Source organism: Canis aureus, chromosome 14 (genome assembly GCF_053574225.1).
Source record: "Canis aureus isolate CA01 chromosome 14, VMU_Caureus_v.1.0, whole genome shotgun sequence".
NCBI classification, from domain to species: domain Eukaryota; kingdom Metazoa; phylum Chordata; class Mammalia; order Carnivora; family Canidae; genus Canis; species Canis aureus.
The window spans coordinates 17565108-17588288 of NC_135624.1; the positions used below are offsets into that span (position 1 = coordinate 17565108).

General features: G+C 36.1%; 2 pseudogenes; both read left to right on the forward strand.

The window, feature by feature from the left end:
• The first annotated feature begins 4770 nt into the window (after window positions 1-4770).
• LOC144282849 (elongation factor 1-alpha 1 pseudogene) lies at window positions 4771-6029 on the forward strand (annotated as a pseudogene).
• A 14690-nt stretch (window positions 6030-20719) lies between these two features.
• Window positions 20720-21197, forward strand: LOC144282850 (peptidyl-prolyl cis-trans isomerase A pseudogene; annotated as a pseudogene).
• The last annotated feature ends 1984 nt before the right edge of the window (window positions 21198-23181 follow it).

Genomic DNA, 23181 nt, shown 5'->3' on the forward strand with positions numbered 1-23181 from the left:
TTTGTTTTCAAAGCTTTGAATTTGGTGTGTATTTCATACTTACACCACATTGCAATTCAGATTAGCCATAGTTCAAGTGCAAAGTGGACATAAGGAGTTAACAGCTATCCTGTTGATCATCACAGTTCTGTAAAGTGTCCTCATCTATGTGTTTGTCTCAATAAGATCATTTGAAATCTGGCAGTCACATCTCATAGAATTAGAGGGTATAGTGTAACAAATAACTTGGTTTTTATGCATGTCAGTATTCTTTCCTCTGTATATTTTCTTCTCCTTCTCTTTTCTTTCTTTTTTAAGCAGAGAATTACATCCATCTTGCTTTAGGACTGTTCTTCCTTATTTATGTGTTTGCACCTCTCCATGTGGTATTTTCCATGGTAGTCCCCATGCTCCACCCACAAATGACAACTTGTTTGAGCATGCCTATTTAATGTTGCAGTACAACAATAATTACGATTTATTTTGTTCACATCGTGCTCCAAAAATGCTGAAGAGTTGGCATTAACACTTACATTCTCCAGAGATTCCCAAAGGCAACTGTACTTTGCAATTGGTTGTGCAGTGCAGGTGTTAGAAATAAAAGTGGCCCTGAAAGCAAGAACTGTTGGGCACCACTGTTACTTTGTATCCTTCTTCTGGCTTGAAATGTGATGTTTTGATGGAACTACTATGTTTTAGCCTGAAAAATCTCCCTCTGGGCACATTTAATGGATGAAAAGGCTAAGGCAAGAGTAAAGATTAATTAGCTCATCTGAGGTCACTTAATAATAGAGCGGCAGAGACGATAGCAGAAATATGTACCCAGAAACATGAATTTGTAGGAATTTACGCAAAGTACTTGGCAACTTTTCTTTGATGAGAACCGTAACTACAGTATGAAGAACAGTAAATTCTGGATACCAACCACTCTAAATGAATTTAGATTCAGTCATATTAATGTCATGTAAATGCGTTTGTATTAATTTCATATTTGTTGTCAATCTTTCTTGCATGAAAACTAATCTGTACCTTATATTGAGCTACCTAAGGGCTACTATTTGTTATGCAATCCGATAAAAACAGGTCTGTTGCTTAATTTCCCTAAAGGGGCTTACATTTCTACTTCACACAAAATATTTATTTTCAAATCTTTATAAGAAGTTACATCAAGGATGCCTGGGTGGCTCAGAAGTTGAGCAAATGTCTTGGGCTCAGGGAATGATCCCTGGTTCAGGGATTGAGTCTCTCACTGCGCTCCCTGTGAGGAGCTTACTTCTCCCTCTATGTCTCTTATGAATAAATAAATACATTTTTTAAAAAAGAATTACATCAAAGAGTTCATAAAGATGTATCCATTAGTTATCAGTTACATACAGATTTTTAAAATTGCATATTTGAAGCCAGAAAGATGGCAGTTTTATCATATAAATGTGATGATAGAGCAGATGATGTATATTACAAATGTGTATTGCATGAGAAAAAATAAACTTAGTTCTCAAATTATAATACTAAAATTCCTAAAGTTTGAAGTGTGGGGGATGGAAGAAAGTAACTGAGCTAGTGATGATGGTGACACAGTACATGAAAATATAAGTTGTATCAGCACAGTCTTGATTTATTGGTTTATTTATATTCCGAGATGGCCTTAATGTTCTCAGCTTGACTAAATTCTGGACAGATTTCTTCCTGATTATAGGCCTCACCTTCTCTTTTCTTAGAACATTTGCTTTAGAAAGCTTGCAATTATAAATTCTTTCTCTTCCTTTTTTAGATATAAATAGTTATATATCATTTTTATATATAATATTTTATATACAGTTTTAAATATATATAGTTTTGTCACCAGTTAGACCCCAAAAGCCTGACCTCTACTGCCCACCTGCTTATAGTCACTGACCTTTGTTCCACATTTTTTTTAAGATTTTATTTTTTATTCATGAGAGACACAGAGAGAGAGAGAGAGAGAGAGAAAGAGGCAGAGACACAGGCAAAGGGAGAAGCAGGCTCCATGCAGGGAGCCCAACGTGGAACTCAATCCCGGGACTCCAGGACCACACACTGGGCTGAAGGCAGCACTAAACCGTTGAGCCACCTGGGCTGCCCTGTCTCACATTTTTCTTTAAGCTCTTCTTTTCAGCTTATCTCTTAATTCAGACAAGTGGAAACAGAAACCACCCCTTAGTGGTAGCAACTGCCCTAACAAGACCCTCCACTGGCCCAGACCACCTATACCACTTGGAGGATTCCCCTAATTCACGACCTTGCAGATGGACCATGAAGTGACCTCTAGAATGACTGACAACTACTTTTACCTCATTATAATACTAAAATTTTTGCCAAGGAGGAGTACAAGCCTCATCTACAAAACATGCAATGTATGAGCAGGCATGTTTTCTTAAGGTGTGTGTGTATGTGTAGCCTTATGCCCGCCTTACATACAATGACAAGGCTTCCCTATCTAAATATTCATCCTAATTCTAAATAAAAGGAACCCATTTACCTTTGCTCAGGGAGACATGGCTTTGGAAGTTATTTCCAGTGATATCCTTATTTGCTGCAAATAAAGTTTACTTTGCATGACAACTCACCTAGTGTATCTGTGACTAACCAAGGAGTGAAGTCACATTGGTTCAGTTACAGTTGTAGGTGTATATAATTTTTGAAATGTATATGATTTTAAGTTTATATTTAATTTAAGTAATATATAGTTTAATTATGTGTACTTTAGGAATGCATTCAAAAGCAATAATCATAGATTTATGAGTAAGGATACTTAAAAAACAGTATTATTTAGAATAATAAAACATTTATAGTAATTAAAAGTTTCAATAATAAGGATTCACAATATGGAATATTGTAAAACCTTAAATTCATGACTTGAGACTCACTGTTTTTAATGTGCAAATGCTCATGTTGACTATAGTACATATATCATCCCATTTTTAATTTGACTGCATTTATATAGAATATAATTTTGAAATCATTTGTATTGTATATAATGAGATCCAAACTTTTAAATATTAATTGGTGGACTTGAGCAACTTTACTTTTCTTCTTACAAAAATATTGTATCGCTTAACTTGTCTGAAATTAACAAATATGATAGAAGCAAGAACTTCTTATGATATTTTAAGTTAATAAAAAATATTCAAACCTCCTTGTGTGAATTTATGATTTTTTTTATAAACCCAGGTCAACATGCACTGAGTAGATGATGGTAGGGAAAATTGACTTGTGCATGTTTCATTATTCACACAGCTGTCTTAATTACTAGTAAATTTGAAACAGTGAAGATTTTTTTTTCCTGTCATACACCCTTCAGCTATTTCTTAACTTCTTTATCTTTTATGCCTTAATGATCAACTGAAATTAAAAGAAAGTAGTTTTAATTTAATACAAAAGTTAATTGTTCAGCACATTCTGACTGTTAGTCTGTCTTAGGTCTGCAAATTCTTTGCCTGAAGCAATACAATTGCAGTTACTCAAAATACATATCACTCAGAGGATGTATATATTTTAAGACTCACTTTGCACAGGCTGGCCACAGAGTTACCTTCTGTTACCAGTATGTAATGAGATCATTGAGCTAAGTATTATTTTTAGCAAAGTTAGTCTTCTATAGCCTGTAGCAAAGAAGATAGGGGGAAAAATGACAAAAATACTAGCCTTTCATTCTGTGACATGTGTTACTATCAGGCACTGTACTATATAGACTATACCACCTGGAGAGCACAGGAAGAAATGGGGAGAGGGTAAATTATTTTCCTTGTGCATGTTGTGGGAATGTATTTCTTAAGGGGGGGGGGGATGAGGGAAAAAGATACTCTGTCAATAGTATTGTATCCAGTATACAGAACAATTGCCAGGCCATCCTTTCAGAATTAAGTATCAAAGTTCAGAGGATTGGGGGGAGGGGGGATAAAAATCAATTTGAGACATTTTTCTTCTCTATTATCTGAGCCAAACTGCATTTCTTTCATAGATTCAGAGTAGCTCTGATTAATACTTCTGATTTTTCTATTCTTCTGGTCTCAAAATTTTTTTTTGGTGTGGCCTACCAATCCTGAAGATTTTTCAACATTTTTAAATGCAAAATTTAATTTTAACAGAGAATATGTCCATGCTAGATCACTAATCTTTTCTTTTAATAACCTATTTCCTAAAAGCTCTTCTTATGATGATTTATCTATTTATTAGAGAGAGAGAGAGAGAGAGAGAGAGAGAATGAGAGAGTGCCTGTGTGAATAGAGGGAGAGGCAGAGGGAGAGAATCTTCAAGCCAACTCCTGGCTGAGTGTGGGGCTTGACGTGGGTCTCCATCCCATCACCTGTGAGATCATGACCTGAGCCAAAACCAAGAGTTGGATGCTTAACTGACTGAGCCACCCCGACACCCCTAAAAGCTCTTCTTAGGATTTCTTCTAGTCTTCAACCAATCTCTGTGAAAGATATTAAAAATAAAGTGACATACATAATAAACATGTTTTTCTTTTTAGGGAAAGAAAAATCTGGTTCAAATGTCATAAATGTGAACAGAATGTAATTGTTATTTATGCATGTTCCACAGGGATCTATTTAATTTTTTTAAAATAATAAAATGAGTTTTTTCACAACAGGCTTGTTGCCAAAACCCAGGTATCATGAAAACCACCACTAAACATTAACCAAAATGGGAAAAGACTCATATCAACAGTTTTGTCATCGACACATAGATACAGGCAAGTCTATCACTACTGATCATCTGATCTACAAATGAGGAGGGATCAACATAGGAACTATCAACAAATTTGAGAAGGAGGCTGCTCAGATGAGCAAAGGCTCCTTCAAGGATGCCTGGGTCTTGGATAAACTGAAAGCTGAATGTGAATGTGGTGTCACCACTGATATTTCCCTGTGGAAATTTGAAGCCAGCAAGTATTATGTGACCCATGGACACAGAGACTGATGCCCCAGGACACAGAGACTTTATCAAAAATATGATAACAGGCACATCTCAGGCTCGCCGTGTTGTCCTGATTGTTATTTGCTGGTGTTGATGAATTTGAAGCAGGTATTTTCAAGAATAGGCAGACCAATGAGCATGTCTGTCTGTCTTGCACTCTGGGTATGAAACAACTGATTGTCAGCGTTAACAGAATGGATTCCACCGAGCCACTCTACAGACAGAAGAGATATGAGGAAATTGTTAAGGAAGAGTCAGCACCTACATTTAAAAAAATTGGCTACAACTCTAGCACAATAGCATTTGTGCCAATTTCTGATTGGAATGCTGACAACATAGTGGAGCCAAGTGCAAACATGACTTGGTTCAAGGTAACTACTTACAAAGATGGCAGTGCCAGTGGAGCCACACTGCTTGAAGGTCTGGATTGCATTATGCCACTACTGCATCCAACTGACAAGCCCTTGTGTTTGCCCCTCCATGGCATCTACAAAATTTGTGGTACTAGTACTGTTCCTATGGGCCCAGTAAAGACTAGGGTTCTCAAACTTGGCATGATGGTCACCTTTGTTCCAGTCAATGTTACAACTGAAGAAAAATCTCTCAAAATGTCCATGAAGCTTTGAATGAAGTTCTTCCTGGAGGCGATGTGAGCTTCAATGTCAAGAACATAGCTGTCAAAGATATTTGTCATGGCAATGTGGCTGGTGACAGCAAAAATGACCCAACAATGGAAGTAGCTGGCTTGATGGCTCACTCAGGTGATTATCCTGAACCATTCAAATCAGTGCTGAATATGCACCTGTGCTTGACTGTCACACAGCTCACATTGCTTGCAAGTTTGCTGAGTTGGGGAAAAGATTGATTGTCATTCTGGGAAAAGGCTGGAAGATGGCCCTAAGTCCTTAAAATCTGGTGATGCTGCTGCCATTGTTGATACAGGTCCTGGCAAGCCTATGTGTGTTGAGAGCTTCTCTCCTCTGGGCCATTTTGCTGTTCATGACATGAGACAGGCATTTGCTGTGATTGTCATCAGAGCAATAGACGAAAAGGCAGATGGAGCTGGCAAGGTCACTAAGTCTGCTCAGAAAGCTCAGAGGGCTAAATAAATATTATCCCCAATTCCTGCCATCCCAGTCTTAGTCAGTGTTGAGAGAGTGGTCTCAGGACTGTTTGTGTCAACTGGGCTTTTAAATTTAAGAATAAAAGACTGATTAACTATAATGATGCATCACAAAACCTCAGAAGGAAAGGAGGAGGTTTTGTGGACAGTTGGTTTCTGTTGGTGTGTGTGGTAGTTTTGAGTTATTAGTTTTTAAAATCAGTACTTTTTCATAGAAACAATTTGACCAAGAATATGTTACAGAATTTTGAGACCCATTAAAACAAAAGATTAATGAGAAAAAAATGAGATTTTTTTTGTTAAATGCTGTTTTAGGTAATAGCAGCTTAATACCTCATTCTAGTTAGTATCTTGTTTGTTTCCTATTCTTTTTCTAGAACACTTAATGCTCTCAGGTTCCCCCACATAGATACATAGCAAATGGAGCTTTCATGACTTGTTCCTAACACTCTTTTGTCGCTAAATAGGCTATCTAGTCAGAACTCCTAAATAAAATATCACCATGGTTCAGAAGCAGAAGCTCAGAGGAATTTCCAGGGAAGATTCCTTTCACATGTGCTTCTCCAACCGAATTTCAGGAAACATGCCCAACTCAGTTCTTACCTCCTCTTAAGTTTTGCTGCAAGATAAAACTTTGTTTTGGAAACCAAATATGTAGGTATTAGAAGCCAACTCCTATCAGAGTCAGGAGGCAGCCTTGCTAGGACTCAAGTCACAACATTTCTTCTGAGCTATAAGAAATTCATTCAGTGTGAGTTTCAACTCAACATAAGTGAAGAAAAGAGAGTGTGATATTATTTGGCTAACATACAGCACTTTCTCCAAGAAGGTTTAGGTAGTCACATTAAATATATTAAAACTGTAAAGGTCATAATTTCACCAAATGTGCTTTGGAGAATCTGATGTGTATGCTCTAGGCACCACTCTAGGTGATATGTGAACAGATCTGTATGGTCCTTATGTTCATGAAGCTCATGGGTTGTTGGGGACTACAGGCATCAAATGATAACACAGCGGGATAAGCTGTTCATGGAAGAAAAATTCCTAAGCTAAATTTTGAGTTGTCAGGAAAGGCTGCCAGTATGAAGTACACAGGCTGAGTGACCTTCATGATGAATGGAGCAGATCAGCTGAATTATGGTCCAATGAGCAATACAAAGCAGCATGGCAGTATCCCAGGACATGAGAGGAAGTAAACTGAAGTAATTTTGTCCAACAATGGCTGGGGAGCAACAGAAGACAAAGACTGGAGAGATAAGTGAGACATGATTATGAAGCTCCTCACAAACCATGTGAAAAAATAGCTTGTACTTTTTTTGGACAATAGGAGCTAATGAGGAACAGGTGAAGGATATGTTAATATTTACAATTTAGGAGACCACTTTAGTGAGAATAAGACCAGAGAGCTAAAGAGAAGACTGGAGAAGGAAAATAGGTAAGGAATGAAAGAGATTCTCTCTATATAAAAAAGAAAAGAAAAGAAAAGAAATATACTATCTCAATTTAAACTAATATGTACCACGACTAGATAGAATATGCCAGTTGCTCTTCCATCACAGATGTACTTAGCTCCTGGTAATAATCTTTTATGTGCTGCCTTTGAAATTCAAAAGTGCTTCTAAAACATATGCAATATAACTTATTGCAAACATCTCTAAATTAGGTTTTATTATCCTTCTTTTATAGGTAAGATAAATGAATCTCCATAAGGTTACACAGTTTGACTAGCATAACATAGGCCGTGTGTGAATTAAGCCAGGACTAAACTAAATATTTCACTCAAGTCCAGTGATTTTCTTTTTCTGTCTCATAAAGTTTTACTTTTTACCAATGAATCCAGTTGCAAGGTGGATGGCCGACTTTAGAAATATCACTTGTAGAAATGAAATCGCAAGTCCCAAAGGTATCAAACTAAAAACTTTGGCAAGATAGTTATTAAATCAAATCAAATCAATGTAATCAATCAAAGGTGTATTTGTCAATTTAACTTGCTTTATATAATATGTACTTTTTTATTATATATGTACACACACATACCAGGACTCATTGCTGGTTAACAATAAGTCTTTCACAAAGATACACATATACACGTGCACACACACACACGCACACATGTATATCAACATTTAATATATGTCAGTTTTAATACTGGTTAACTATAATAATTCTCATTTATTTAGAACTTACATAGACTCTATATGGAATTTACCAAGATTTATTAGCTTGTTTCAACTTACCAGTGGTTAAACGGCAGAGCTAGAATTCAAGCCCTATACTTCTGGATCCACATAGTTCTTTTATTACATCATAAATAATGCCATTATAATATTGGGAGAAAAAAATAAAAGAAACATTCAGATTTTGTTTGGAAAATTTTAGATATTTAATTTTGTTTTGTAAAATGCTCCAATAGATGAAAGTTTGCTGGCTTCACACTGCATTAGGAGACTTGTATTAGTTCACACTCTAAAAACTAAACAATTCCTTTTGCTCTTCTTTTAGAGATTGCAAAATAAAAAAAAATGTTTTTTGCTTCATAAATATTAAAGTATCAGAATAAATGCAAGCATTTATATGCAACTCAACCAGATCAACTAGCATATGGTCATTGTATATTTTGAACATTGCCTTAGAAGATTGATCACCAACTGTCACCCACATGAACTGATTTGATGATCAAGATGGTCATATATAAAATGCTTGGTTATAAAATTTAGAAAACTGAAGAGTTTTAGCAATGAGTAAATCAGACAGATTTTTTCATAGATCACACAGATAAGTATTAATTTTAGTAAGCTATCTCATTATTCTAAGAGCAAATACATCTAATTCTTTTTTTTAAGACTTTATTTATTTATTCATGAGAGACACACAGAGAGAGGCAGAGACAGGCAGAGTGAGGAGAAGCAGGCTCCATGCAGCGAGCCAGATGTGGGACTCCATCCCTGTACTCCAGGATCATGCCCTGAGCCGAAAGCAGATGCTCAACCACTGAGCCACCCAGGCATCCCCCATCCTCTTATTTCTTTATCCTGTATTGTGATGCTTGTATGCTCTCTCTTGCTCTCTCTCTTCTCTCTCTATTGACCTATCTACCTATCTATATGTTACTTAGAATATGGATCAGAGCCAATAAAGAAAATTCACTTCATTTGAATAATAAAGGGACTTTATTGGCTCACAAGCTGAAATGTCTAGAGCAGAGTACTCTGCCTAATTCACAGACTGGTATCTTTAAGGGTGCATATCCATTTGTTTGTAATTCTTTCAGTTCTGTCTTCCTTGTCATGTTGCTTTATCCTCAGCTTGTTTTTCCTCAGGGTTGTCAGATGGCTATCTATTTGAGCTACATGTATGCATTTATTTATGTATTTACATTTAAAATGAGAGCATCATATCAAGTTTATAATTATTTAAGAGAAGATATGGGCTTCCCTCCAATTGAACTAACTTAGGTCTCCCAAACCGATCACTAAGGCCAGAGGAACACCATGTGTTGGTTTATCTTAGTTTTGAACCTGGCCAATTCTAGAATAATCACCCTGATAAACATCAAAGCAACAGCAATAATAGAATTACTATGATTAACTTAAGCCAACCAAATGTATCCCATGGAATTTAGGATGGAAAGACATCTCAATAGCTTTCTGAAACATAGACAGTATGACTTAGTTCTCCAAAGTAAAACCTAGGTGTTGTTGTAATGAGAAAGTATAGGATATGGATATGTATCAACAGATGTCCATCATTAATTGTAAATCCATTCATTTATTCACTCAATCATCATTCCAATTCTATGTATCTGTTAATAATCTCTATTTTCCAGTCTATCTCTTCCTCTTTCTACGTATGTAGCATGCATTACATGTATGTAATTATATGCACAGAAAAAAAAGGAGTATTTACAAGATGCTAAGCAAAACTAAAGGCTCAAAACAAGCTAACTACTTAGTACTAAATCTTAATTCAAATGAAGAAATGAAATTTGAAATAAGCATGACTTAAATATGCTTGAATTTATTTATTCACATATTTACTACTTATTTTTCCTTAATACATGAGAAATAAAAATTAAAACATTCCATTATGTTTAATAAGTTACTCTTGGAATACTAGAATGATGATATTTATATTATAAGCTCTATTAACTTTTACCATTACATGAACTAACATAGAAGTGCAGGAATTATGGGCATATACTGAGGTATTCATATTTATATTAAATATTCTTATTGGAGAAAAAAAGCTGTCAATAGAGGATCACTACTGAAACATAAAGGAGATGCCAAGTCAGTTTTCCAATTCTTATATTTTTAAGGATTCTTTAAAGTCTTAAAAATAATATATATGATTTACAATTATTATATAATTATTTGCATGATATGAAATTTTACATTGGAGGATAAGAAGAAATTTGGTGTCATGCTTTAACATTTAAGGAGGTTAAAGATTGAAGTAAAGCCACTTAATTATTAATAAATTTGATGATATGGCTAGTAGGCTAAAAAAATTTTAAAAAATTACCTAGTTGTTGAGAGAAGAACCAAATAAATAGGTGGATATTTCAGATTGGAGGAGATTCACATATATCTTGTTTTCACAATATATTAGATGAAAGAAAAGTTTAGTTTTGAAGGATGCACAGTTTGAGAGAGCTTGGTTTGTTTGTTATTTAAGTGGAGAAGTGTGTGTATGTTTGTAGATCAAAAAATAGAAAGGATAACATTAAAGATAGAAAATAAAGTGATTGGTGACAGGACGTAGTAGAGGAAGAATTGTTTCGTCAATTGACCTGGTGGAGAAGTAAGCTTTCAAAGCAAAAAGATGTGTCTTTGAAACAGGAGATGAAAGAGAAAGCTTGGACATAGTAAGCAATTTCAGGTTCAGAAAAGAGGAAAAAAATGAAGAAATTCATTGAAATAGCCACAGAATTTCAGAAAGTAAAATCCAAAATTTCCTGCTAATTGTCATAATACTAGAGACTGAAAGTTCCATACAGTGAAGTATTAGAAAGAGTGCTTTGGGTAATAAGGGATCAATTAACGATAAAACTGATAACCATCAGACCAAAATTAAAGGAGGAGTCAATAGGACAGGAGATTGTTGATAAACTGAAGAAGTTGGAAAAGATGCAAATAGCTTATGGAGGCACTCTCAGGAATAACTTTCTTGTAAAGAGAACAAGAGAAGAGAGAAAGAAAAAAAAAGAAAAGGAAAAATAAAAGATAAAAGAATACATTACACCTCAAAGGGAGTTAAGCCTCTTATAAATTACAAAATGAAAACATCATAATTTTACCATTTGAATCAAATATCTATTTTCAGATATTTATATGTTCTGATAGCCCAAATAATCAATAAATTATTGACTTGTGCAAGTTTTTCTTTTCTGTTAAATGGATTCGATGCCATGAGAATAATACAGCTATTTCTACTCCTAACCTGTTTTTCTTCCTTCCTCCAACCTTCCTCCCTTCTTTTTTCCATCTTTCCATGCACAAATATTTTGAGTGCCAAATATATGACAAGTATCAAAGTACATAGTACAGATTTGTAATCATCTCCAGGCTAATAGGAAAGAAACAGACACAGATGTTTTGATTACAGACTCAGGGGGTATGATAGTGGTAAGCAGACGGTGTTTTGCTAGAGCATTAAATCTTGAAGGATGATATGACAGACTGTAATATTGTTCACAAATGGCCTTTGTCTCCTCAACTGGCCCTTTCCTGAGACCCCCTCCTTTACCCATTAGCCTTGGCTATGTGACTTGTTTCTGCAATAAAATGTAGATGAAAGTGACAAGCAGAAGTTTTATAAGTCACTACAATCTCGCCTTTCTTTTTTTTTTTTTTTCATTCACAAGACCCACAGTGTCCTAGAGAAAAGCCACTTCTCAAGCCTAAATTCCAAAACATAGAGTACATGAAATGACCTCAGCCTACCCACGATGGACATGCCCGTGAGAGAAAAATAAACATTGCTAGGCTACTAAGACCAGACACTAAGAAGACATGGTTTACTTTAGATCTGAAAGTTCAATGCAAATGTGTGCAAATGGTGAGAAATGGAAGAGGAGGTGAAGATAGGTGTTTTTGGGTGGGTGGGGGGGAACAGAAGGGGGTAGGCAGGAAACTGATTAACTTGTGCCTCAGGTCAAAGAGGCTTTTATTCTAAAAGCTGTAAGTTACTGGGGGCACCTGGTGGCTCAGTCAATTAAGATTTCCACTCAGGTCATGATCTCAGGGTCCTGAGATGGAGCCCACTTAGGGCTCCCACTGCAGCAGAGTCTGCTTGTCCCTCTCTCTCTGCTCCTCCTCCCATTCTCTCTCACATAAACGAACGAATGAATCAATGAATAAATAAATAAATGATAAATGAATAAATAAATAAGCTATAGCATAGTCATTGAAAGAAGGCGTCACATACGATCAGGTTAGATTTTTATTTTTTATTTTTTAAAGATTTTGTTTGTTTAGTCTGGAGAGACACACACAGAGAGAGGCAGAGACCTAAGCAGAGGGAGAAGCAGGCTCACTATGGGAAGCCTGATGTGGGACTCAATCCCGCGAACCCCGGGATCACGAGCATCAAGAGCCAAAGGCAAATGCTCAACCCCTGAGACACCCAGGCATCCCTCAAGTTAGATTTTTAGATGTGAAACTCGGGTTGCAGTAAACAGATTGAAGGGGGAAATGAGACTGCAAACAGAAACTAAATAAAAGACTTTGTAACAATTTTATTCTGTGGGGGTTTTCCAGGTTCTGGTCCCTTTGACCACCACTTCTCCCAAATACCTGCCCCCTTGCTCTGGACATTTCTTTGTTTATTTGTTAATCACTAATATTCTTCAATCTCCTTAAGGTGGCTAGGGTAACTCAGTCCCAAAATATGGATTCTGAGTTACTTCTGATCCTTAGAAGCTTTTTTCAGTAAATTAGGGAAATGACTGTCCTCCAACAAAACCTCCTGATAAAATACTTTCCTTTAGGTTTTTGCCAGATCAGTTGCCTGGGAATGTCTATGTGATAAAGTCCAGAGAGAGATATAAGAAACATTGTATCAGCATCAACAATGGGGCGGGGGGCAGGAGGTGCAAAGCCTGAGCTCCCAGAGGCCTGTCTCTGCTTCTGCAGCTGCCTTGGCATCACACTGCATGTGTCAGTTTTGCATTTCACTTTCAACACAAGTCTGCAGTCTGCGCAGGGACCTCCACAAGCAGCTATCAGCATTACGGAAATTCACACTTTGTTATTGCCTAAGGGTGATCCAGGGGCTTGGAATCTGGGAACTGCTTATTCGGCTCTAGGATTTGGGCTTTTTAATCTCATTTTTGGTGGTAACCTGCTTGAAGGCAGAGAACACGGGATTCTGTTACCTTCCCGAGGTACTGGGCCTGTTAGGGTATTTTCTTACAAACTCAGAAGAGCAGGCAACAAAAAAGATAATGAAATTAAGCCCACGTTGGCTCAAATTTCAAAGATCTTCTGGAACAGAATTTCTTAAACTGTTTGTGGAAAGAGACCAAGTTTATTTCCATCATCATCTATCTATCATGGAGCAATACTTTAGTAAAACTTAACAAAATGAATTGCTAGAAAAAAATAATAATGAAAAGGACATACAAAATATGAGTCTAGATTTTTTAGATTCTGTAAACATAAAATTACTCTGAAATTTCTATAATAGTTCCTAAGGATTTTTTTTTTAAGATTTTATTTTATTTATTCATGAGAGACACACACACAGAGAGGTAGAGACACAGGCAGAGAGAGAAGCAGGCCCCATGCAGGGGGCCCCATGCAGGGGGCCCCACGCGGGACTCCAGGACCATGCCCTGGGCCTAAGGCGGCGCTAAACCTCTGAGCCATCCAGGGATCCCCAAGAATTTTTTTTTTTTTTAATTCATGAGAGACACACAAAGAGAGAGAGAGAGAGAGGCAAAGACACAGGCAGAGGGAGAAGCATCCTTCCTGCAAGGAGCCCGACGTGGGACTCAACTCTGAACCCCAGGATCATGCCCTCAGCCAAAGGCAGACACTCAACCGCTGAGCCACCCAGGTGTCAATACAATTTTGTAGTGACATTGTTATAGACTAAAAAAAGATTTGCAAAGACTTCTTTAAAACCACCTTTTGATTACAATAATAGAATTATATTATTTAACATATTTTATAACAGAACATTCAGATTAAAATATCAAATAAAGAGGTAAATTATAAAACCAACCATCTAAACAGAGTTGTCCTGGCAGCATTGTTAATTATCTCTTATTAAAATAAAGCTTCCCATACTGAAGTCCCTACTGCCATATGGACATCTAATTTAGAATGACTCACTAGCCCTATTTTATCAAAATTATGTTTCAAAAACAATATTTCAATGTAATTTTCTCAATTTCTGAAAGTTTCATACTCATTCATGTGTATTTTGTTCAGGCTGAACAAATACAACAAAATGAAGAAACACTGAAGTGGTTACAAAAATCCAGTCTATGAAATAGGATCAGAAAACCAAACAACCAGTTTTTCTTTCTTTCTCTTCTCTTCTTTCTTTCTTTCTTTCTTTCTTTCTTTCTTTCTTTCTTTCTTTCTTTTTCTTTTTCTTTCTTTCTTTCTTTCTCTTTTTTCTTTCTTTCTTTCTTTCTTTCTTTCTTTCTTTCTTTCTTTTTCTTTCTTTCTTTCTTTTTCTTTCTCTTTTTCTTTCTTCTTTCTTTCTTTCTTTCTTTCTTTCTTTCTTTCTTTCTTTCTTTCTTCTTTCCTTTCTTTCTTTCTCTTTCTTTCTTTCTTTCTTTCTTTCTTTCTTTCTTTCTTTCTTTTTCTTTCTTCTTTCTTTCTTTCTTTCTTTCTCTTTCTTTTTTCCTTACTCCTTTTTTTTAAATAAAAGTGCCTGAATTCCTTAAAGCAAAGAACTGAATAGCTAATTGCTCTTGATTAGACAAATAAAATTGCTAAGATTTAAGCTCCTCCCCAAATTCAAAAAATGCTTCTATTTGGATTGGCTACTGCACTTGGAGTATGCTTGAATAATGAAAAGTGTATTACATTGTGCTCCTACTTATTTTAAAAAAGAATCCATAAACCATGGTGATTAGCAACATTTCAACTGGTGGCATATAATTGCAACATTAACCAATTGAAGCATTAATGATAATAATTGAAACATTATGTTTATTTTTCTCTAGGATTCTGGCAACATCACTAGCAGCAGCAGTTAAGGCATAGGAGGAAATATAAGTACATGTCTCCATTGAGAAACCTCCACAGAAATGCTAAGAATGTGTTTCAACATGTTATTTATCCTACGTAATAATTGCTCATGAAGTTGAAGGATAGCTGCCTTTAATAAATAGCTAATCTAATAGCTAAAATCTAAATAGCTAAAATCTAATAACTATGCTTTAAAGATACAATAGAGTTAGGAAGCTGACTACTTGCAAAATGACTGGGGGATGTTAATGTATACTTCAATATTTCCATTTAAAAAGGATGCAATTTGTATGGTCATAGAATAAGAATGGGATGGGATAAGGATAAGCAGTGGTCCTCTGTGTAGTGTTAGGGAGAGATAATCTGCAAACTTTTATCTAGTAATAAACAATGTCATAGTGAGAGAGCATTTGATGTTTAGGGCTGCAGAAAGCTCTTCACTTCACTACAGGAGCTACTACTGAGCGAGAGGACGCTCAATTCTCTCAATTTTATCATAAGAAAATAAATTAAAAATAGATAAGAAAATAACAGCAACATGAACAAGAGAAAACCTGTGGAGTGAAAATTTGTTAACTCCCTAGGAAGAATTCAATAACGGGTAAGTTAGTCTTTTTGTAAAAAGGCTGTTTCACACTGAGCCTCCAGGGGCTGTTTGTTCATATGCCAGAGCACCTGCTATTAATTTCTTACATCCCATTTCAGGGAGAACAATTCCTCTCTGTCTTCCTCACCTCTTACATCATGTTCTAGTAGGAGCATCTAAAAATAAACCAAGACAGATCACCAAGACACAGGGGTTTTTGAACAAAACCTCTGCATTAGTAACCTCTCAATTTGATATTTGAAAGGGCTCAAAAGTAACTTCGGTAAAATAAAAGGCTATTAATCTGATCAAGCCATAAAGCTAGTAGATGATTGGGCTGGAAAACAAATTTCAGTCTGTCTGTTTTCAAAGCACATTCATGTAACCAGCCCTCTATGACCATATAGAAAATCTGCTTAAAAAGAATCTTAACCAGGCTTCTTTAATTAAGCTATTTGCTAATAGCTGGTTACAACAGTAGACATAATTTTGTTCAGCCCTTCATTTTATCGGCTTTCTTTAGCCTTCGTTTGAAAAATTGTTACCTTGGAAAATGGGTTTGACACTTTATCTCAAACATTTGACAACATCTCGAACATTCATCTCTGGATGGCATTTTCTTCATACAAAAACATATCCTCTGTGAAATACTTTCTCAAAATGTTCATTTCTAATTCTTCTTGTTAGAGGAAAGGTTTCTGACCAGTGCATTTGTTTCCTATATGGAAACACATCAAAATTAATAGTGGGAAAGTGGATGGTTGAAGGGAAAAGCATTTCCCCTCAGGGACTGATTTTACTCTTGAGTCATTCCTTCCTATTATTACTTATGCCTTTGGCTATTACATCTATTTACTCAACTTTGACAAAAGTTGAGAGGAAATGGAAGATTTTTTTTTTTCAATCAGATATATTAGAGGGCACCTGGGTGGCTCAGTGGTTGGGCATCTGCCTTCAGATCACCCCCATGATCCTGGGTCCTGGGGTCAAGTCCTGCATTAGGCTCCCCAGAGGGAGCCTGCTTCTCCCTCTGCCTATGTCTTTGCCTCCTCTCTCTGTGTCTCTCACAAATAAATAAATAAATTGAAAATCTTAAAAAAGAAAGTCAGATATATTAATAAGAATCTCTTCATTACCAGGAAATTACAGATAAACTATTTTGCTATAAAACATTTTCCTAACAAGTGGTCAAGATTGATTTGCTATACTGTTTGATCCTAAGTTTGACTTGCTTTACTGTTTTTCAAAGTAATTTCAGGACAATATTCATAAGCAAGTTTTGCTACGTATTGTGCCCTCTTAAAATCTGAGTTGTAACAGTTTGCTTCTGAAAATTAAGAATGCAATTCTTTTTATTTTGAAAAAAAAAAACAACAACATGTTTTTGGAATTTATCTTAGCTGGAAAATTGCAATTGTCAATTTTACTGTGATTTCTGCCTCCTAGAAAAGCCTAAAAGACTAATGTGCTGTGTGTATTTAACACCTTCGAAAGGTACAGCAACTTTATTATTGATTCCTTCTGATTCAGGGTTAAAGAAATCCTTTAACAAGTCTGCCTTGACCTAGAATTCAAACAGAAGACAAAATGCTACACAGGAGAGAACCAAATATCAGATTGTGTATAATGTAGTATTCTAACTTGCCCTGGGAAGTTCCTCCCCCTAGAAAAAGGAGGTGGTGCTGGCAGCATGTTGTAGCCATAAGAGAGTAATATCAGAAAAAAATAGTTAACTTCCCATTAGTTTCCCCCATGATAATATATTAAAATGCTTATCTGAATTTATAGGGCCTGCATCCTTTTTATACATTTTTGTACTTTCTTTAGCATCATATGCACTTATCTGTCTGATTGTGTATATATTTGTCTGGAAATATATATATAAATATATACATAAATATTTATATATAAATATAAATATAAATATAAATATAAATATAAATATAAATATAAATATATAAATTTATATATATATTTTTAAGGTATCAGGGGATCCTGGAGTTCATTAGCCTAGAGGAAATAGACAACTTTTTATAGTCATAAAAATTAATTTTATCTATCACCACTGCTCATAAATGGAAGTATATCAAATTTATAAAATACAGAAAAAATAAATATAAGATTAATTATATATGTAGTTAATGCCCATGGCACTATAACTGTCTATAAGAACAGTTTTTTACGTCTTCTATGAGAGTTGCCATTAAATAATATAGAAATTCTTTATAAAACACATATGACCTATGAATAAATATTCTCTTATCTGATTTAGAGAAAATGGCAATTTTCTACGTCAATAAGAAATACAGGTCTGTCTTGTGCCTTGAGAAACTAGATATTATTTCAAGTCAAATTTTCTTATTAAATTCTGTGCATGATTTTCTTTTCATTATAGAATGTAGCTATGCTAGGATATTATGAAACATGAGAGATTTTGAAAATCTGTGTTGGGACTTGTCCTCAGACAAAATCAGTTGATTGTCTCAAAGGTACAGTCTCCACAGTGGCACAGTGATTACCAGGAAAATCTACTATGTCCCTCCTGCTCTCTCCTCTTTCCCAGACATATGCAGCTATCCATCCATGACGTTCTTCTGCGAGGAAAGATGCACCAGAGAGGTACTGGCCTTCTCCATCCCTTACAGGTAGGGATCTTCTGCTCCATGATTTGTAAAATGTCTTCTTACTGTGTCTGCAACATCCCTGTAGTTCTGAGTCTTCAATACCTTAGTATTTTGAGAACACCAGTACACACTGCCTCTTCCCTGTTACTATGACCCTTACCTACTTCCCTCCAGCCACACATGCAGAACTCCTCATCCCTCATCGCTTTAGAGAGTGGTCCCTGTTTATACTCATTTCCTTTGAGTACATTAATCTAAAGAGACCACTTGTTTATTGTGTGATGTTCTAGTTCCCCTGCCCCCCATACACTCTGGGGGCAGATTACTCAGGAGTTTAGAGCTGTGACTCACAAACTGGTTTTTCATTATTTGAACAATCCTAGTACCACATACAGTTGAGTTAATTCCTGCCCTCCCTTCCCTTAAAATACATAAATACTCACTTTCTGAAAAGCAGGTAGAGGATTCCTTCTAGGCTGTTTATTTATGTATCTACTGCTCGAAGAAGCTACTATCTATGCAGCTTAAAGCATCCAGTGCCTAAGATTAAATACTGATGTATTCGGAGTATACAAGTATATTATTTATCCACATTTTAGATGTATTGGGAAATCCATGTGGTTTATGTAATTTTTAATAAAAGTAACAGAATTACTGTTTTCCAGAGGTCTCAATTGTGGATGGGTCTTGGATCGTAGCCTCAAATTTGATGTCAACTCGTTGTATGACCCTTAGGTGAGTAGCCTAATCTTCTTAAGAATCATTTCTTTATCTATCATATGAGGGTTTTAGGATTCATATTCCTATGGTTTAAAATTTTATGATGCTATGGTCCCCTGGGAACTACAAGGACTGGAGTGTTGTGTGAGGGCAGGGAGAAGCATCCTGCCAATCACTTCAGTTTGTGTAGGCAAAGAAGAAATTCTCCAATCCTGCATTACTATACAGATGGGCTTGTAGAAGCTGCTCTAATACATATTTTAACAAGATGTTTGTGTAGTATGAAGATTTTAAAATAAGGTTCCTGCCATGATGTTGTCTGGCAATGCTGCTACTGTTGTGTTTGTATCTAACATCTGAGGAAGGGAGCATTTTCAGTGACTTCTCGAAGTGCTTGATGTAGCTCAATTACATGTATATAATTCTAGCCACAAAATCTAGCATTCAATGGTGTATATTACACAGTTCTAACAGTTCTTAATTTATATGTATTTGTTGTTCTAAAAATTTTTGATTCTATTTTGGTGAGTAATTCCATGCCCCTAGAGTTCCAATAAAATTTTGGTTTCCTCTTTTTGATACTCAGTTTATTTCTAAGATAAGTAGTTTTAACATTACCTGTACAATTACAAAATATTTTAGACAATAATCTGTTGTAGTCTTATAACAAGGACCACATTCATTAATTTGTGATTACTTAAAATGTATCAATGCTGGTACAAAGTTGCTTTCAATTTGCATGATTTCTAGAGGATACTATTTTTTTATTTGCACAAACTTTTGCAGACTTTATAAGTACCCAAAATAAGCTTATTAAAATGTTTTGTTTACAGAACCTATGTTTTAGAAAGATGGGAGGAATTTGGCTTGCTTGTCACCTGATTTGTTGGCTCTTGTGTATATCTTTAAGAGGAAAGTAACACATACAGTTTAACCAGAAGGGCTGCCTCTCAGCACATTCTCATGTTGTACTACCACGTCCAACGTGTGGGGAGTCAGGTGCAGCATTCTACATTCACTCTTTGCAATGCACTTCATTGTTTCACATTTTCCTGTCTCACACATGATTGTTTCTTCTGTCTTTGATGCCTTTTACATGAAGGCCATCTAGAAAACTACTACCTTGAAGGTTAATCTTAAATCTAATTTTCATAGTCAAATACTGAAAACGATCTAAGTAGTTTGGCATATTACGATAAAACATTATGGAGTTGTAAAGAATTAGAGGCAGGAACGTATGTAAGTAATGATAAGGGAGATAAGCAGATTATGTCATAAAAAGCAAATTATGGGGGCAGCCCAGGTGGCTCATCGGTTTAGCGCCTGCCTTCAGCCCAGGGCATGATCCTGGAGTCCCAGGATCGAGTCCCACATCAGGCTCCCTGCATAGAGCCTGCTTCTCCCTCTGCCTGTGTCTCTGACTCTCTCTCTCTCTTTCTGTGTCTCGCATGAATAATAAATGAAATCTTTTTTTTTTTTTTTTTTTAGAGCAAATTATGGCTTGCAGATACCTGCCCAGCCATGGTCACCCCCCACCATGTTCCTCCACATCCTGATAGATGGAAAGCCCTTGAGCCGCATCTCCTTTGAGCTATTTGCAGACAATGTTCCTCAGACAACAGAAAATGTTTGGGTTTTGTGCACTGGGGAGAAGGGATTGGTTACAAAGGTTCCTGCTTTCACAGGATTATTCCAGGATTTATGTGCCAGAGTGGTGACTTCACAATCCATAATGGCACTGCAGCAAGTCCATCTGTGGAGAGAAATTTGATGATGAGAATTTCATCCTGAAGCATATGGATCCTGGCATATTGTCCATGGCAAATCCTGGACCTAACACAAATGGTTCCCATTTTTTCATCTGCACCGCCAAGCCTGAGTGGTTGGGTGGCAAACATGTGGTCTTTGGCAAGGTGAAAGAGAGTATGAATATTGTGGAAGCCATGGAGCACTTTGGGTCCAAAAATGGCAAGACCAGCAAGTAGATCACCATTGCTGACTGTGGAAAAATCTAATAAATTTGACTTGTGTTTTATCTTAACTACCAGACCATTCCTTCTGTAGCTCAGGAGAGCACCCCTCTACCTCCATCTGCTGAAAATAGCCTGTAATCTTATGCTCTGGCTGCAGTTCTATGATTTCCATATTTTCCTTGCTTTCCTCCAAGTTTAACTGGATTGCAGAGTTGTTTATGATTATGAAACAAAAAACTGAACAAAAAATGTAAATTATGCTAATATTTATTTAATCGTTTAATTTGAGAGAAAGAGAGCAGAAGCAAGAGGGGAGAAGGAACAGAGGGAAAGGGAGAAGCAGACCACCCCTACCCCCCACCCCCGACCAGTGGAGCAAGAAACAAGCCTCAATCCCAGGCCCCTGAGACCATGACCTGAGCTGAAGGCAGACATTTAATTGATTGAACCTCTCAGGTGCCCCATGTAAATTTTTTTTTTAAGTACGTATCTACATTTTTTTTATGTAGAATACTAAAGAAAGCATTAACAGTACTTGAATCTGAGGTAAGATGGAAACATTTCATATATTATTTTACTGTATTCATATATTACTTTTCAATTAATAATGATTAAAAATATCCTTCACACAGTTGTTTTCTTTTCCCACTCAAGCAGAATTAATCATGACTTGCTTGTATCCTAAATTATTAGTCTTCAAATCCTTTGTGTCTAGTACTTTAATGAGAATTTCAAGGAACTTTATACCACTTGACATATTTTTAGAGAAACATATAAAATCTCTCATTGAAAATGGAAAAAGTTACACAGATTTTGTGAATTGCTTCTTTCTTTTTGGTTGCAAAATTCTCCTTCTGTCTTTGGCTTTAGATAATTTGACTATGTGTTGGTGTGAATTTCTTTGAACTTTCCTGCTTGGAGTTTTTTAAGCTTCATGAATATGCAGACTAATATTTTTCATCAAATCTAGCAAACTTTGGCCATCATGTCTTCAAATATTGCTCCTGTTTCTCTCCTTCTCCTTCTTCTTCCTCCTTCTCCCCTCTCCTCCCCCTCTTCCCCTTCTTCTCCCTCCTCCCTCTCCTCTCCCTCCTCCTCCTCATTCTCCCTCCTCCTCATTCTCCCTCCTCCTCATTCTCCCTCCTCCTCATTCTCCCTCCTCCTCCTCCTCCTCTTCTTCTTCTTCTTCTTCTTCTTCTTCTTCTTCTTCTTCTTCTTCTTGTCCCTGTATACATATTTTTATGCTTGATAGTGTCCTGCAAGTCTGTAAAGCTTCATGTATATATCCTTTTTTTTCTTCTTTTGGATCCTCGGTTGAAGACCATCTCAATTGACCTATGTTCAAGTTTTAAATAATATATATTGGCAGCTCTAGAAACCAGAGTCCTTCCCACCCATCAGGATTTGTTGTTGCTGCTGTTTGTTGGCTTGTTAGTGACTTTCCTGAACTAATTCTGCAAAGTCTAAATTCTCTGTCCTATTGGGCACTGGATTCCATGCTTGATTATCTTGGTCATCGAATAAGTTCACTGATATATTCTTATATTCTTTGAACTCATAAGTCTCCCAACCTTTGCTGAAAGGCACAGAGTGTTTGTTCATTTAAACTTTAACATTCTACAGGCTTCCTTAGGCATCATCTTCTGCTTGTACAGAGCCTCAAAATCAGCCAGAGGTAAGAGTTAGGGACTTTTTAGATCTTTCATAGGTATGTTCATGTCCTTCTAGGTTTCCAGATATATGTAAGAGTTTTCAAAGGTCTCTATGACCATTTGATTCCTCAATTTTTTTCCTCTTGGAATTTCTTTTTTTAGCCTTTGTTAACTCCAGTTGATAATGCCACCTCAGGCAGCTGGGATCTTAAACAGTTGCTGCTGATTATTTTTTACAAATGCTCTGTAGGTAAGGCTATTCATACAGAGAAAGTTCTCAATCAGGCTTAATAGAAACAAACCCGAACAATTGAGGTTCCAGAAAATTTTCAGACAATTCAAATAGTGATAATTCTCTGGGATGATGCTTTCGG